This window comes from Apium graveolens, chromosome 7 (genome assembly GCF_009905375.1).
Source record: "Apium graveolens cultivar Ventura chromosome 7, ASM990537v1, whole genome shotgun sequence".
Taxonomy (NCBI): Eukaryota; Viridiplantae; Streptophyta; class Magnoliopsida; order Apiales; family Apiaceae; genus Apium; species Apium graveolens.
This window is the reverse complement of record NC_133653.1, coordinates 184,741,466-184,761,138: the sequence shown is the minus strand read 5'-3', so window position 1 is coordinate 184,761,138 and position 19,673 is coordinate 184,741,466.

The following is a 19,673-nucleotide window of genomic DNA, read 5'->3' as shown; positions in this document are numbered from 1 at the left end:
TCCACCATTTCTGTGGTTTCTCCGGTGCCGTCGTGACTCCGATTCCGGTAACCGCCCGTGCTCCGCCGTTTGTTTCTCTGATGGTTGTCGATTTTGTGTATATACAAACGTGTGTATGTGTGTGTGTGTGTATCGATTTGGTGTTTGTGTATGTGCAATTTCTGTACGTGTGTGTGTTTTGTGTGGGTTCGAGTGTGTGTGTGGTACAACAGTGTGGCCATGTGGTTCCTGGACTGTGTTTCTTGCTTCTCTGTGGTTGATTCTCTGTTGGGCTGGGTTAATTGGGCCTTACTTGTTGGGCCGATTGTGTGTAGTTTGGTTTGGGTTGTTATAATTTTAATTTTGATTCCCTTTTTATCGCAGGGGATTTATTTATTAAAAATTCTTGATATTAAATTCAATTTGTGTGGGAAATGGTTTTATTAATCGGTAGAATTTATTCGGATACCCGAATATTTTCGGGCACCAATAAATTTTGCCGCCGTCCGCGATGAATTTTGACGAGCGGACGGTGGATGGTGATGATTTTTATCTGAGTCCCAAATGAATAAAATAAATAAAATGATTTATATAAATTAATTTCGAGTCGTAAATAAATGTTTGTGTTACGAGTCGTATCGAGTTATGAGTTGTGAATTGAGATTTGTTGGGAATTTGTCGTCGATTATGTTTCGACGGGTAGGCTTATAAATAGAGGAGTCGCTCTCCGAATTTTCTAAAAATTATTTTAGATACGGAAATGTGAATCGAGCATTTATATTTGTAAATAAATACTAAATGAACCTTGATTGTTATGTATATTATTATTACGTGTATTATTATTATATATAAGTACGAGTCAGGAATTGTTATCGTTCGGGTAAAGTGTTTAGCGAGGATATGTCAAGCATAACTAGTCGTCTAACCTAAGATATTTTGATTCTGTAGGTTTAAGTCGAAGGACTCGAAAGTTAAAGTCAGATTAAAGTCAAGATAGTTTTAGTTGTAAAGCTTCGCAAGGCAAGTACCCCTGACCATTCTTTTATGATTCAACATATATGAATATAATGTTATTTTATTCTCGTAGTGGAACAGAAGTTTTAAGTTACGTATCCCTTGTATTTAAAAATATTTGTTTAAATTATATTTTTGGGAAAAGTAACTTCTAAAAATTCATATCTCTAAATTGTGATTAAAATTGGAAAAGTTTTTGGAAAGTGTGATGTGATATAATTGTTTTAAAGATATAGGTATAAGTTATTTTGAAAATTGGATAAAACAGATCAGATATTGGATGGTTGCGTAAGAGGCCCGTAACGGCCCAGCGGGTTTGCGTAAGAGGCTAAGTTAGTTGCGCGCCCTATTCGAACCGCTTAGTCCAGTGTGAAAGAGAACTAGCTAGTCTCTGAGTTCTAGAACAGGTTTGTGGTGGGATAGACTGATCAGCTATCCCTAGGATTCGTCCAAATATACATCTGATTTTGGTTTAGTGGTTCCCGTAATGGAACAAACGATTTTTTGTTTCCTGTAATGGAACAGTGGATTTAGAAATGAAAATAGCATGCTAAAATTGGACTCTGGTATTCACACAACACACAACTAATGATACATTTTACAGAGCATGCTAGTTGTTGATATCCAGTTTATAGCTGTTATACTTGTTTTCGTAGACGAGTTATGATTTTTGTTCCTATAACTGCTTTTAAAAACTGCTTTACTTGTTATTCATATAGTGGTACTGTTGAGCAATTGATTGCTCACCCTTGTAGCTTGTTATATATATATATATATTGCAGATGTCTAGAAGACCCATCCGACCTTGGCTGAACCGAGTCTCAGCCCCTTACGGACCTGGCTTCTCTGAGGTAGTTTGTATCAGACCATGAGGTTTGATGAGTTGTTGTAATAAGTTATAGGGCCAAACTTGTTGAATAAGTAGTTTTGGTTTTGTAACCTAAATAATACTTGAACTTGTATCAGATCTTGGTTTTGGGGTCGTGTTGGTATAATAATGTTTAATTAGTAGATTATATTGTAGTTTGCTATAGTTTTAGTGACGTCAGCTCCTGACCCCGGGGTTGAGACCGTCACAATTGGTATCAGAGCTACATGGTTCAAGTCCCTGATTTAGGTTAGGGATTGAGTCAAAAAGGTATAGAATTTTGTCCTAAGGTATGAGTCAGCAACTCATTTAGAGGAGCAAACCTAAGAGTCAGTCGAGGGTCTTGAAGTCGTTACCCTGACATCTATTGATGTTTTGATAGAACTACCTTAACCTTATTTGTGTCTTTCCTGTATATTTATGTTGTTGACAGTGGCCCATAGTGATCTCCAGTTCTCCATCTCAGGAGAACACGTTTGATTCAGACAGTTCAGATTCAGAGCAGACTCTAGATGTCATAGCTGAGGAGACTCCTTTTCCTCCCCCACCAGTGCCTCAGTTTGTTCCGAGGGATATGTCTAGACCTAGTGCCCATCCTCGTTGGGTACGGAGATCTGTATCAGCTGTTGGGGATTTTCTACCAGGTTGTGGACCCAACTCTTCTTCTTCTAGACCTCCAGTCCATCCTTCTGCTCCTACATGTACTTCCTCCCCGATCCAATATCATGTTTACCGAGCGGTGAACAGATCCTTTATTAGAGATCAGAGTCCGGAGCTGGCCGCGCATCTTGACCGAGTCCCAGTTGGACCCTTCCAGGGCATCCCTGTCCCCTCACCCGATATCCAGGCCCGAGTGAGGACTTTGACTCAGACTACTGTTGAGAGAGCTTAGTCTATTGACCCTTTTATTAGCTCTGAGTTTAGGGCCATTCAGTACCAGGACCTGGTTAACTGGTTGGTGTTCGAGTTAGGCACTATTGGTGGCAGCGGTAGTGGCAATGGTTAGAGCAGAGGGGTAGCAGTGATAGACAGAGCTCAGAGTTGGTTTTCAGGAGTTCTGTAGTTGTTTTATATGTATATTATGTTGTTGTTGCATGTATTAGGCAGAGGCTGTTATTGTTGGGAACCACGGACTTAGGGTGTTACTATATTTTACGATAAAGATTACGAAAAGAAAATCACCTTGTTAACGGTTGATTCCACGCTCTTCTATTATATTCCCAAATTCCCTTGAGCGAAGTGTGGCCTCCGTCTTCTCAAGTTATCCTCCCTTCTTGCTCCTTGGTGGCTACAATAGGTTTTCACCCACTACCAAGCAAGAAGAGAATAAGAATATATATAGGCTACAATAGGGACCATGGATAATTAGGTTGGGCCTTATAATTACATCTTGAGCCTAGCCCAATGTAATTAAATATTAATTCAATCCACTAAAGAATTAATATTTGCACTACCTTTCCTAATACCGCAATTTAAATAATTAATTCGGTTCCAATATTATTTGCTTATTAAATTCCCCATGTTTAAAATATCACATGTCCATTAATTAAATAAATTACTAATAATTTATTTAATTAATATCTTTTATCCTTGATCATCCACTCAACCTTTATTTAATTATGCCAGAATAAATTCCACCTGCAGGGTTTCTCATAATTAAATCTTTTTGAGCTTTCAAGGGGACATCATTAACCCGAATATTATCAGGACATGGATTCCTTCAATAAATAATATCCACCATGTATATAATTCCATCACCCAAAATATAATGATATAATTCAAAAGAATTACTTCATATATAAATCAAAGCATGTAAATAATATACACGTGTCAATTATTATTTCCGGATTAAGAACCTAAGCATTAATAATAACATAGAATCTTAGTTCTCCTTCTTAATCAGTATTAATGGAACAATTCTAATTTTGATCCTGTTCAATATACACAAATTATATTAGTATTATTTATTAGTCAATATAAACTAATCTAAATAATACTACAGCCATACCAGTGGATTGTCCAACACAACCTGTGCTGTGAACCTTATTATATTATATAACCGTATTTAACAATCTAATATTCTGTATCCCATTTGATACTAGATTGTTCACAATATATAATATTAGACAATATGTAAACATTCAAATGATTCTCAATTAAACTGGCCAGAAATAAATGTATATACTTCAAATAAATATTTTCAGTATACACTAACAATCTCCCACTTATACTCAAAATATTCTATGTGTACATCAGTGTTTATTTAATCCACTATTACCTAAAAATCTTTGTGTCCATCCATCTGACTCCTATCGCTTCCACATGCTTGTCAAAAACCTTGGTTGGCAAGCTCTTTGTGAAAGGATCTGCCCGGTTGTCTTCTGATGATATGTGAGCCACAACTATATCCCCTCGCTTTACGATTCCTCGTATGAGATGATACTTACGTTCAATATGTTTAGCTGCTTTGTGGTCTCGCGGTTCCTTTGAATTTGCCATAGCACCAGTGTTATCACAATACACCGTCAAGCTCCTAGGCAAATTAGGTACCACATCTAAGTCCAAAAGGAAGTTCTTGAACCATACAGCCTCCTTGGCAGCCTCAGAGGCCGCCACGTACTCGGCCTCCATGGTGGAGTCTGCAATGCATTTCTGCTTTACACTCCTCCATATAACGGCTCCACCTCCCAAAGTAAAAACATATCCCGAGGTTGATTTCCTCTTATCCCTATCTGATTGGAAATCTGAATTAGTATATCCCAAAGGAAATAGATCTGAGGCCTTGTAAATTAACATATACTCCTTAGTCCTTCTCAGGTACTTGAGTATAGTTTTTACTGCACTCCAATGTTCCTGACCTGGGTTCGACTGATATCTACTAATCATGCCTACAGCAAAGCAGATGTCAGGCCTCGTACATAACATAGCATACATTAAGCTTCCACATGCTGAAGCATAAGGAACTGCTTTCATGCTCTCTATATCCTTAGGTGTCGAAGGACACTGCTTCTTAGATAGAGCAACTCCATGCTTAAAAGGTAAAAAACCTTTCTTGGAGTTCTGCATGTTGAAACGAGCTAATACTTCATCAATGTAGGGCTCTTGAGATAAAGCCAACATCCTTTTCTTGCGATCCCTTATAACTTTGATCCCAAGGATGTATGCCGCTTCACCTAAGTCCTTCATGTCAAATTGTTTGAACAACCATGCCTTTACTGATGACAACATCTCAACATTGTTTCCAATGAGTAAAATATCATCTACATATAGTACTAGAAAGCCCACTGCATTACCTTCACTTCTCTTATACACGCACGATTCGCTTGAACTTTGATCAAATCCATATGACTGGACTGCCTGATCAAAACGAATATTCCAGTCTCTAGAAGCTTGTTTAAGTCCATAAATAGACCTCTTAAGCTTACATACCAGATGCTCTTGGCCTTCCTTAATGAATCCTTTTGGTTGCTACATATAGATGGTTTCTTCAAGACTTCCATTAAGAAAAACTGTCTTGACATCCATTTGCCAAATCTCATAATCGAGATGAGCTGCTATAGATAAAAGAATACGGATTGACTTAAGCACGACTACCGGTGAAAAGGTTTCCTCATAATCGATACCTTCTTTCTGAGTATACCCTTTCGCAACAAGTCTTGCTTTCCAGGCTTTCACCTTTTTATCTAATCCCCTCTTTTTCTTGTAGATCCACTTACATCCAATAGGTTTTATACCTTTGGGTGGTTCCACGAGCTCCCAGACCTGATTAGAATACATTGATTCTATCTCAGATTCCATCGCCTTTTGCCAAAGATTTGCATCTTTATCTTGTACTGCCTCTTCGTATGTACGGGGATTATCATCATGTTCACCAGGGACCAAGTCTGAAGACTCTCCCAAAAACATGAATCTATCAGGCTGTTGAACAACCCTCCCACTATGACGAGGCACTGGTGCGGTATTAGTGATAGGTTGTACATTATGTTGTGGTTGTTCTACTTGTACTACAACTTCATGGGTATTATTTGTCCCTCCCACTAGTTCCTCTAAAATGACACTACTCATGGGTTTGTGATTCATTATATAGTCCTCCTCCAAGAATCTTGAATTGGTGCTAACAATGACATCCCGATTCTTCGGACTATAAAATAAATATCCTTTCGTTCCCATGGGGTAGCCTACAAACAACTTTACTTCTGTACGAGATTCTAACTTAGTCGCGTTCTTGTTCAGCACGTGTGCTGGACAACCCCATATTCGAATATGTCTTAGACTCGGTTTATCCCCGGTCCACAATTCTAAGGGGGTTTTAGGAACCGACTTAGAAGGTACTAAGTTCAGAAGATAAGCTGTTGTCTCTAAGGCATGTCCCCAAAACGAATTGGGTAAATCCGAATAACTTATCATCGATCTAACACTCTCTAAAAGAGTCTGGTTCCTTCTTTCTGCTACACTATTCTGCTGGGGTGTGCCTGGTGCAGTTAACTGGAATTTTATCCCATTTTCTGATAAATATTCCCTAAATTCTCCAAGCAAGTATTCGCCACCACGATCTGATCGTAGTGACTTGATACTTTTATTAAGTCGCTTCTCCGTTTTAGCTTTGTACTCTTTGAACTTATCAAAGCACTCAGACTTACGGCGTAACAAATAAATGTACCCATATCTAGAATAATCATCAATGAAAGTGATGAAATATTCATAACCACCTCTTGCTTGGATATTCATGGGTCCACATAAATCAGAGTGAACCAATTCTAACACTTGTTTGGCTCTATTCCCCTTTGCCTTGAAAGGCCTATTAGTCATTTTACCTTCCAAGCAGGATTCACAAACTGGAAATGGCTTCACTTCCAATGAGCTTAAAGGCCTGTCTACTACCAGTCTTTGAATCCTCCTCAAGTTAATATGACCTAATCTCAAGTGCCAAATATATGCTTGGTTCAAACTAGAAGGCTCCTTTCTTTTAGTAGAGTTAGAAGATGTGTTGTTCAATTCCCTAAATTGCAGTTACAGTGCAGGTTGACTAGGATTAATTATATACAAATTGTCTTGCAATGTACCAGAACATATAATTCGTTTATTCATCATAATAGAAACATTATGATCCAAATAAACATTATAACCATCCAAAGCAAGTTTAGAAACCGAAATTAAATTCCTTCTAAAAGAAGGTACATAAAGACAATTGTTCAAAACCAAAATCCTATCAGAACCAAAAGATAAATGAATAACTCCTACTGCAACTACTGCTACTTTTGTAGCATCTCCCATGAACACGTATATCTCACCATCTCTAAGCATTCTGGATAGCTGGAACCCCTGCATAGAATTACAAACATGATCAGTGGCTCCTGTATCTACACACCAAGTGCTCGTAGATATTGCCGCTATAAATAATTCTGTAACTAGAGAAAGAGATATACCAGTATTGTTTGTCTTCTTAGGAAGAGGACAATCCTGTTTCCAGTGACCTGATTGTTTGTATCTGAAGCACTTTCCCTTAGGCTTTTTTCACACCACCCTGAACTCCCACTGCCTTCACAGCTTTCTGTGTCGGAGCCTTTTTCTTCTTCTTAATACCTTTCGGCTTAGAGGAAGAACCTTTCTCAGCCACATTCACTTGAACACTCTGCTGAAATAATCCTTCAGCTGTCTGAAGTTCTGTCAGTAGTTCCGCGAGACTATACTGCCTCTTGTTCATGTTGTAATTCAAGCGGAACTGCTCAAAACTCTTGGACAAGCTCATAAGGATAATGTTAATCTGGGTTTCCCCGTCAAGTTTAGCACCAAGGATCTCTATCTCATTCAGATGCGACATCATCTTGAGAACATGATCCCTTACAGGTGTGCCTTCAGCCATCTGAGTGTTCATTAAAGCCTTCATGGTTACTTGCCTAGCAGCCCTATTCTGATCTCCAAAAAGTTCCTTATGATTAAAGAGCATATCCGAAGCAGTGGCCATAGACTGATGCTGATGCTGCAAAACACCCGACATTGCTGCCAGAATGTAACATCGCGACATCTCATCAGCCTTAATCCACCGTTTATAATACTCTTTCTCATCTTCAGGAGCATCAACAGCAGGCTGTTCAGGCTTGGGTTCATAAATGCAAAACTTGTACTCCTCAGCAGTCAACACAATGTCCAAATTTCGTTTCCATTCAATATAGTTAGGTCCGGTAAGTTTGTTATCCTTAAGTAAGGTGAATAGTGGATTAAAGCCCATTTTATCCTGAGAATCATGCATAAAAACATCACATAAATAAGGGTGCATTAATTATTAAGATCTATTGATTCCTCTAATAATTATTAAAATTAATGCACTAACATCTAAACACCATAAGCTTCTGGTACGCCACGATGTGTGACATGTATACCACCTAATTTTGTTTAAATGTTACTTCGGTCCTATTACTAAACAATATGCCACGTTGGGGTGGACTATATTATTTTTCATAGCTAAGTGTATACCATCATCAAATCTTAAATTATTTGAAATCTATGGAACTTGGTACACCATGATGGGTGGCGTGTATACCTTCCAATATTCGTAATTTTGCCTTGAATAGAATACTTCAATTCAATATTCATCAATGGTTTGATTTCCAGGTAGTGGAGGAGTCACATCGGTCTCGCTTAAAACCCACAGCCTTACAAGTTCGATGAACTCGTTTTTGACAAAATCGCCCCAAATCAGAAATAAAGAAAATCCGTATTTTATTCCTTTTAAAATTAATTTAAGAAGTTTGTTCTAGTAATTTCTATAACATTCCAGACACCATAAATTACATGCCACGATGGGTGACGTATATATAATTTATATTCGTCTTTATGTTAAATTACCTACAACCAATAATGGAGACCATGGGATTTAATTTCATATTAATTCCCTCTCCCACTTAGAATTTTTTATTAAAATTGAGGAATTTTAAAATTAAATGGGGTCCTATGTCGTTATAATTATGTATAATCATGCATTCAAAATATACACATAATTTTAGCAACATATAACATTTAATTAAAGCAATAAATAAAATTTATGTCCATGTCGTCCTAATTAAGTTAAACATGCAATTTTAAAAGAATTACACACATAATTAACGACACATATAATCAATAAATTAAAGCAATAATTAAAAATTTAATGGAAAAAATTAAAATAATTTTTCCACTATTATGGCCCTTGAAAAAAAAAACAGCTTTCGGAAAAAAAACTGCCTCAGCACCTGTTGCGCATGCCAGACCTGCGTTACAGCCAATCTGGGCGTGTTGCGCAGGTGCAGCCTGCGTTAAAGCCAAAATAGGCATGTTGCGCAGGTTCGACCTGCGTTACCGCCGTAACTTGGCCTGTAACGCAGGTCCGACCTGCGTTACCCCTGTTTCTGCTGTTTTTCACCGCGCCGGCCGCCTGTTCCTTTTCTGTGAGTTTTGTTTTGGTTTTGCTCGATCCAAACACCAACAGCAGCCCCTTGTAATCGCACAGCGGAACAAAAAACTACCGGAATTGATTTCCGATCGGACATAACTATTACAAAATCCCCGGAACAATTACAAAAAAATAGATCTAATACAAAACTAATTTTGTAAAATCTATTCTAACACGATCAACCCTCGTGTAAATTACAACCACGATTAAACCATGTGGAAAGCAAAACAGAAATTAACCATGATTAAACCACGTGGGATCCAAACACATAATTAAAATATACATGGCCATAATAGTGGATTAACAACCTGCATCAAAAACAATACAAGCAAAACACTATATACACGCATATATAATTACGACATGGACATTATATCATAAAACGTAGAACCCATTACCAGGCTCTTGATACCAATTGTTGGGAACCACGGACTTAGGGTGTTACTACGTTTTACGATAAAGATTACGAAAAGAAAATCACCTTGTTAACGGTTGATTCCACGCTCTTCTATTATATTCCCAAATTCCCTTGAGCGAAGTGTGGCCTCCGTCTTCTCAAGTTATCCTCCCTTCTTGCTCCTTGGTGGCTACAATAGGTTTTCACCCACTACCAAGCAAGAAGAGAATAAGAATATATATAGGCTACAATAGGGACCATGGATAATTAGGTCGGGCCTTATAATTACATCTTGAGCCTAGCCCAATGTTATTAAATATTAATTCAATCCACTAAAGAATTAATATTTGCACTACCTTTCCTAATACCGTAATTTAAATAATTAATTCGGTTCCAATATTATTTGCTTATTAAATTCCCCATGTTTAAAATATCACATGTCCATTAATTAAATAAATTACTGATAATTTATTTAATTAATATCTTTTATCCTTGATCATCCACTCAACCTTTATTTAATTATGCCAGAATAAATTTCACCTGTAGGGTTTCTCATAATTAAATCTTTTTGAGCTTTCAAGGGGACATCATTAACCCGAATATTATCAGGACATGGATTCCTTCAATAAATAATATCCACCATGTATATAATTCCATCACCCAAAATATAATGATATAATTCAAAAGAATTACTTCATATATAAATCAAAGCATGTAAATAATATACACGTGTCAATTATTATTTCCGGATTAAGAACCTAAGCATTAATAATAACATAGAATCTTAGTTCTCCTTCTTAATCAGTATTAAGGGAACAATTCTAATTTTGATCCTGTTCAATATACACAAAGTATATTAGTATTATTTATTAGTCAATATAAACTAATCTAAATAATACTACAGCCATACCAGTGGATTGTCCAACACAACCTGTGCTGTGAACCTTATTATATTATATAACCGTATTTAACAATCTAATAGTCTGTATCCCATTTGATACTAGATTGTTCACAATATATAATATTAGACAACATGTAAACATTCAAATGATTCTCAATTAAACTGGCCAGAAATAAATGTATATACTTCAAATAAATATTTTCAGTATACACTAACAGTTATGACATCCAATTTTATTGAGTATTCAGTTCTATTATTAGTGTTGTACTGTAGCTGTTGGTTGGATATTTGTACTGCTGTTGTATTGTAGTTCTTTTATATAAAAGTTGTTGTTGATTTTTATTTTTCCACTGTTGTTATTACTGTTACTGTTATTGTTGTATTTGTTGCTGGTTTTGTTAAACTTAGCCATGCATCGTGGGTGGACCCCAAGTAAATAAGGAGGGGAATATTTTATTGTGGCAGTGTTCTCCTGACGCATACAAATGTTGCTATCTGGGGGCACAATTTTCACATTAAACTTTTGTTGTGTTTCAGGAGAATGCCGCCCAAGAAGAATATCCCGTCCAATTCCTCTAGTAGAGACTCTATTGGGGGACCAACCATGGGTGAATTGCTAGATTTGTTGCGCCAACAATCTAACCAAATGGCTCAACAACAAGAACAATTCCAGCAGCAGTAACATCAATTTCTGCAACAACAGCAACAACAACAGCACCAACAAATCCAACAACAACAGCTGCAGCTTTAGCAGCATCATTAGCAAAGAGAGCCGAACCAAACCGTTAGTTTCAAATCTTTCCAGTCTGTTAAACCCCCAAAGTTTAAAGGCGAAGTAGACCCTGTTGCCGCTAGAGTTTGGCTTAAGGAAATGAAGAAGGCTTCTACCCTCATTCAAGTAAGTGATGATTCTAAAACGGATTATGTGAGCTATTTTCTTAAGGGTGAAGTGAATTTTTGGTGGGAAGCCACTCGTGCATTGGAAGGATTCTTGGACCAGGTTTACGAAGTTATTTTTGGAAAAATATTTTCCAGGTTATTTACAGAATCAGTTGGAAGTCGAGTTTCTGGAGTTGAAACAAGGTGAAAAGTGTGTGTCGGGATATGAGGCCAAGTTCACGGAATTGGCCCGATTAGCTCCTGGATATGTGAGTACGGAGATTCAGAAAGCAAGAAGGTTTCAACAAGGGTTGAAGCCTGAAATTTGTAGTGGAGTAGTGGCTTTGCAACTTAAGATGTATCTTTCCGTAGTTCAGGTCACCCTAGTGATTGAGAGTGATTTAGAAGTTGGCCTTCAAGGAAAAGAGTAATAAGAAGAGAAAGTTTGAAAGCGTTACTGACAAGGCGGATCAAGAGGAATCCGGTCAGAAGTTTCTGAAGCGGTTTGGCCGAAATAGGAACAAGAGATTCAGAAGGCAAGGTTTTCCTCAGGTGAGACCAAGTGTCACCTCAGTTGCTTCTACCCCAGCTCAGTTAACCAAACCAGTAGTGGAATGTAAGTCGTGTGGTAAGAAGCATAGTGGCCAATGCAGAAAGTGTAACACCCCCAGATCCGGGGTCGGGGATCCGGGTCGTAACGGTCTTTCTTTCCACAATATCACTTCACTTAATTAATAATAATAACCTTATGCTGTGACCCCACACTAACACACACCACAACCCGTTATAGTCTCAGAGATGAAATTTAAATAAGTACAAGTCTTTGAATCCACAATTTAAAAGTTATTACAACCCAAAATGATTTCTTGATAAATTTACAGTTAATTGCCATTATCTGCCACAAGTTATAATTATACATAATTGATTCTCAAAAGTAGATGATCTGATCTACAATAGATCTACCTCTGCAGCTATAGCAGCTACAACATCAACGGGAAGACGCGGGACGCTTCCCACGCGCTTGCGCTGGGTCTGCTGGAGTCTGGCCATCTTTCCTAACTGTTGTTGTGTAATGAAGAAATAAAGCAAGGGTGAGCAGCAAGCCCACCAAAATAATATGTATAATGATTTACAATATATGAGCCTTCTCATAGTACTCATGAAAGTCTTGGTCAAAAGAAATGAACCAAGTTTGATATCTTAATGCGATGAAGTCGCAAAATATTCAGTATATATACCTATATACTTTTCAAAATCTTGGAAGTCCTCGTCCATGCATAATATACACAGAGTTCCAGTGTATAACTGTATAAAAATATCGTTGCAAGGTGATCTCATATATCTAACCTTGTCTCAACGTTTTTCTGAAAATCTTTGTCATGCATAAGATAATCATTTACTAGATATAAGTTTAAAAGATGAAGTTACAAGATACTCCAATATACTTATATCTTTTCCAAATACTACTTGAACTACCACCGTTCAAGTTATAATTAGATTAAAAGTTCATCACATAGATGAGACTACAAGATAATACTTGAATATATTCAACCTTTAAAATATCATCAAAATAAAATGAAGTTATGAGATACTTCATTTGATGCAAACATCATTTTAAAAACTTGACCCTGCCAACACTCAACAATCGCCCAACCATAGCCTTTCTATCGAAGTGCTCTGGGTAGTGTTGCAGAAATTATCCAATTGGATGATGAACTCATTACGGGAGTTTGCCGCGCCAGGAAGACCACTTACGATGATCAGTCGTAGTAGTACAACCCCACCATTTTCTACATGTAGAGGAGAACCTGTCGGATTTACTTGTCAACCGAACACTGAACTCCTAAGGAATGGACCGCCTTAGCGGAACTTCCAGGCCATTTGGGCCAATATAATAAGGCTGGGCCGGCGCTACTCGGCCACTTACGCCACTCCTAGTTCAGATGAAATCCATGACTCTGAAACGTAAAGCTCGTCCCCACTTTCCCCAAGTAGAAACTTGTTGATACGGCTTCACCAAGAAGTCGTATCTAGTTGGAAAGGAGAACTCACCGATATTTCCCAGGCGATGCCTGTTAATGGATTAACTTGTTCCAAGAATTTTACTTCCCGAGTGTTGGGTAAGTAATCGATTCATTTAACAAAACAGCAACCTTGTTGCGAATATAAAACACACCACAGAGCCGGATCCCTCAGGTTTTGAGCGAGTATTTAAATCCCCTTCGAAAGGAGGATCTTAAATATAAAAATGAGTTTTGGGATCCGCTCTAACTTTTAAAAATCATTTTGAAGACTCGCAAAACATTTTTAAGAATGTTTGGAGTGATGCTGATTTAACAAAATAAATCAGTCCCAATATATTAGAAAATATCTGAATATTATTATTTAAATAATATTCCCATAAAGAATAATCTTTATAAAAATAATTGAAATAGAAGTTTTAAAACTTATACTTGAAATGAATATTAAATAACCAAAGATATACCTATACGAAAGTACTATCTTTATTTGAATAATCAAAAGTGAGTTTGATTATCGACACCTTATTCTTTAATAAAATAAAGAATATATCTCAGCAAATAATCGGAGTCATAGATCCTCAAATGAATATTCAAATAATATTCAATAAATAAAATAAGCTGAGTCATAAGCCCTCGAATGAATATTCGAAATAATATTCATTAAATAATAAGCTGAGTCATAATACCTCGAATGAATACTCAAATTAATATTTAATTAAGTAAAATAAAGGTATCGAATAAACCTTATTCGATCCATAGTTTTAAAAACTATATCCATATATATATAAATATATATATATATATAATATACTCGGGAACATCGACTCCCGGTTTAGAAATATATTTTCACCTTTGGGTCCCTATACTAAGGGTATACGCAAATTACCGCTATCCTCTAGCATAGGTATTATGCAACGAATAAGCATTTGAACCAACAGATATATAAATCAAGAATACGAAACAGGCATGCATATATATACCATATCAGCATGCTTCAATATATCGCAACACTTGCTAATTAACCAACATGCATCTATCGCAAGATAATGCATATACATATATTCATCACAACAACAGTATAACGGGTAGAAAACTTGCCTGAGCGACTGGGGGTTACGAATGGCTCGAGACGAGTCTGGTAACCTATAAACAACAAGTAAGTTGGAATTAAACCAAAGTCACTTGTAAATCTATACTTTAACTAACTTAGACTCTAACGCTTGTTTTGCGCTTACTGATTTGCTTAAGTCACCCGGGTACCCTCGGCTCCACCATTTTTAATAATTTAATCCTTTATGAGTTTTAAGGCGATTCCTTCGCGAGTGTCTTACCAACTGCCTAACACACTTACCATAAATGTTTCATGCATTAATTAACCCTTTTTGGTCTTTAACCTATGTTTCAAAGTAAGGCGAGGGGAAAAGTTTCGTTCGCGAAACGCCGTTACTTGAAACGGTCGTTTCTCCTAAACCGTGCATCGGAATCGAACGAACTATATATCAAAACGAAGCTCGTAACATGAGCTATCTAAACATGGCAGTGGTCATAATATAGCAGGGGGTTATCGGGTCCTAATGCTATGCACAAAAACAGTCCAAAGAAAATCGGACGTTACGACGACTATGTTTACGCGATTTCCAATATTTTAAACCATTCAAAACCATCCCAAATCAACCTCAAATCCAACATACAACCAACATCCATCCTTATCACATCATAACAACCCCAACCAATTCAATTTAATCATTCATACTTATGCCTAAGCTTAACTTTAATCATACTTAAGTTCTTTTAATCAAAACAACAACATTTACCAATCCAACAACATCCCAAAACTCACTAATCTCTACATACACAACCATCAAGCCTCTCATGAACTACAATACTCATATTATGCTCTTAACATTCAATAACAAAGCTTGCTTAAGAGATTATACCTTCCTTGAAGCTTTTTAACACAACACAAGAACTTTGAATTCCTAAAGAACCTTGATCCTTGCTTGTATAACCTTAATCTTTCATAAAAATTCAAGAAAACTAAAGTTATTTCTTGAAGGTTACTATTCACCATCTTCTTCCTTGATTTATTGGAAGAGATTGTGAAGGAATTAGGAGCTTAAACTTATAGCATATCCATATCTATGTACAAGGAAGCTTAGATAATTACCTTGTGATTTAACAATGCTTGGAACTTGATTTTTGATTTTTCTTCCTTTGAAAAAGATGAAAAGCCGAGAGCAATGCTTGAAGAATGAAAAATTTTGTGTTTGCTTTGATTTGTTTTGGCTAGCTAGGTTGTTTTGGTTTTGTTTTTGGTTAATTACCCTTCTAACCTTGAACTTTGTGTGGTTTACAATCATCCAACAATTCCTTCCTTTTTTGTCATGCCTATGTCACCTTGCACATGTCATAATGCTCCCACTTGTCCACACCTTGTGGTTTGATGATGTCACAATCCCTGGCTTCTTGTACAAGCTTGTCTCTTGGTCACTTATTTGTTTTACGGTTCGCTTATCTTTCGTTCTCATTTATCGTTTGAGGGATCATACCCGAGATCTTATTACTTAGGTTCCCTTAACCTTTCTCAATATATTATATTCCTTTTATGATCCTCTCCTATAATCCTTTAATTTAAATCCTTTTTTATCCTGTTATCTTTTTCTCAATTCTTTCCGTATCTAGTGGATTTCCGGGAAAAATCAAAGTGTTCGGAATTGGATTCTGACGATCTTTACATACACTTATATACCATATAGAGTACTAATAAAATCTCAGAATATCCATAACAGAACCCCTACATAGTGTGACATAAAAAGTTTTCTCGTTCAGCAAAAACACTATTCATAAGGGTTTCAAAATTTCCCAAAAATTGGGGTTATTACAGTCTCCCCTCCTTAAAAGGATTCCGTCCCGGAATCAGATAGAAAATGAATAGGGATACTCTCTTAGCATTGCACTTTCTAACTCTCAAGTAATTTTCCCACATTGTGGTTCTACCACCAAACTCTGCCTAGTTTGATAATCCTTCTCCTAAGCACTTGTTCCTTTTCACTCTATAACCCTTCCTGGTTGCTCCATATAGGTTACGTCGGGTTGCATGTCTATGCGCTCATATGCCCCTATTTATCTGGCATCTGAATTACACTTCCTTAACATTGATACATGAAACACGTTACGAACTTGTTACATGTTCGGGGTTAGGGCTAGCTCATATGATAACTTCCCAATATGTCTTAATATATCCAAGGGTCCAACAATTCGTGGACTTAGCTTTCCTTTCTTTCCGAACCTCATCCTTCCTTTCCAAGAGAATACCTATAACAACACTAGGTCCTTTACTTCCTATTCTTTGTCCTTTCGTGTCAAATCAACATATTTATCATGTCCATCTTGGGCTACTACCTGCCGTCCTCTGATTAGATCTATTATATCCTTGGTCCTTTGGACCACTGCTGGTCCGAGCATCTTGCGCTCTACAACTTCATCCTAACATAAGGGAGATCGACGTTGTCTTCCCTCAAGGATCTCATAAGGCGATACCTCGATACTAACATACGATCGATTATCGTGAGATAACTTAATCTACGTTAAGTGATCATTCCAAATTCTTTCAAGTCTATTGCACCGGCTCTCATCATAGCTTCTAGCATTATATCTTTTGCTTCTCACTACCCATCCTTTTCCAGTTCGTAGTCGTTGCTATCTTCCGTACATAATATTATACTGGTTATACTTTTGCTCGTTAGCGTTCTATAACCTTTTAATAACCACGTCAACCTTAGTATCACGAATGTGTTCCCATTCCGCATACTACCACCACTTTATTACTCCTTTTTCAGTTGTTTCTATTTTCCAAAATTTGATCAATCAAATAGAAGTAAAGGAATTTGTTGAGAGATCACTATGATCATGAACACTTGTTATATCGCTTAGTTAGTACAGAAGGTGGCCATCCTTTAGTACTTGACAAGCAATTAAACAATAGCTGGTATCCTACTAGGCTTCTATCACACATATAGATAGTCATTCGGCAATACCTCCCCTTTCTGGAAGGGTTGTTCTTCTCAGCTTACATGAAATGAAAAGAAGAGAAAAGAACGAATTGAAGAGAATTGTATATATGAAAAAAAAATATACTGCCACAAAATATCTGGCTTGGAACCTACCTCTGAACTATAGAGGTTTGTCATAGGAGAACAAATCATATACGTATATAAATCAACATTAAGCATTATAGCCTCGTATTTCCCATGCCTAAATATTTTCGCTATCCCGTCCATCATTCTATAGACCCACAATCTTCCTCGAGCTTATACATAATCACCTTTGAAACTCCCTCGTCATCAAAAATCGAATCTGGGATCTCATTCTATACATCATTGTTACTAGAATTCTATGCTTGCACCGCAACCTTCCTCGTATAATAATACGACTCTCTATTGATAAGAAAGAATAATTATTCACCAGGTAGATACTCTACTTAATTAGTCTATCAATGATAACTTATACACTACCACGACCCGATTAGTGGTACTCAATCTCAACACCCATTCCAATACAACTCTCATGGTTGTAATCAGCTCAATACTCGCAGAATCATTGCTGCCTTACTATGGTCCACCACTGACCTACTGTCGCCATTCACTTTCCGTGAAATCTTAATATCTAACCATACGGAGTCCATACATGTCATATCAAATCCTTCTAAGGAGGTAACATAATCACCATTCATGATTCATGGAGTACACTCCTGATTCTGACATACATACATGACATGAAGCAGATAAAATTGCAGAAGAGTTTCGCTCAAAGGAACGATAACAGGTTAATACCATTCTTAATCATATGCCTTAAATAGAAGACTTAACTCAAAGGTTCGTTTAGTCCTTCTTGAAATATGGTCCTGGCTTATCTCAAGATAGTATCTTCTGAGATAGATAGCCCGCTCATGGCGATTACACGAATTAAACCTTTACCAACTACTATTACGGTTGGGTATTGCACAGTCATCAGAAGGAATGTCAATCTTCCAAACCATAATACAATCTGCATAGCTTTAACCATCATCACCGTATTCCCTTGGCACAAGCGCCTATAATTATCCTCTTACCTTTAAAGTGGCAGCCACCTCTTTGGCCTTTCCTGATAGTAAAATTTCCTTACAGTCAATGTCATTTTAACCACCTCCAAATAAATTTTCTACCTCATTTCAATCACTGCTTATGTGAAGATGTTTTCCTTAAAATCTGGTGAGTAAAAAAAAAATATCACCATTTTTCCATAAGTTATTGCCTCAGTCTTTAGAGGTTAATCACTGTCATGACTGACGCTCAATCATAATTAGAACATCTTTTATCTTAAGTCCTAATTGCCCTGAACAATTTCGACCATTACTGGTTCGATCCATACTTTCTCGTGGTTTAGCACGTGCCCCACTTGGCATCATTATAATTACGTCATATTTCCTTCATTAACATTTCTATTCTTGAGAATTTTGAATATTACATTTCTCCTTGTAAAACCTCTAAGGTTATCCTTGAATTGTTCCTCCTGTATTCCCTAGATACAGGGCATATCAAGATACCATTTATTAATACTAGAATCATTGTCTATATACTTCTGAAAAATTTCTCCACTGATTTTTACAGGTTGTTATTACTTTAATCCTTTCCAATTCATACTGTCAAAACTCATACTATTCCTATTAAGGGTGAAATGCCAACCTTTATGCATTCCCCTAGGATTCATTTTAAGTTACCGATGTTCTATCCTTAATTCCACCTTTAAAAGGTACCTGCATCCTTCCATGGATAAATCAAGTCATATATCCTTGATAGATTATCTTATTCATCATTCCCACCTCGATAGTCTATACCTAACTTCATAATAGCATCCTTATTCAAATTGAGGTCAATCCATATGGCCTCCAAAAGATAACAATGGTCATCCGCTTTTCTTTCCTGATTTGGTAATGATAACATGGATGTTCTGGAAGATATTGGTCATGTTCAACGTGAACTTCTTCTTAATAATTCCTTATTTACTTTTGTTATTTATCTCAACAGTCACCTCAATGTTGGGATACCTCCCATACCTGGCGTTTCCCTTTTTGGGTAACAAGCCACCGGTCTTACACTTCACATTCTTGAAGGTCACTTCCTTCATCCAAATTTTCCTAATTTCTT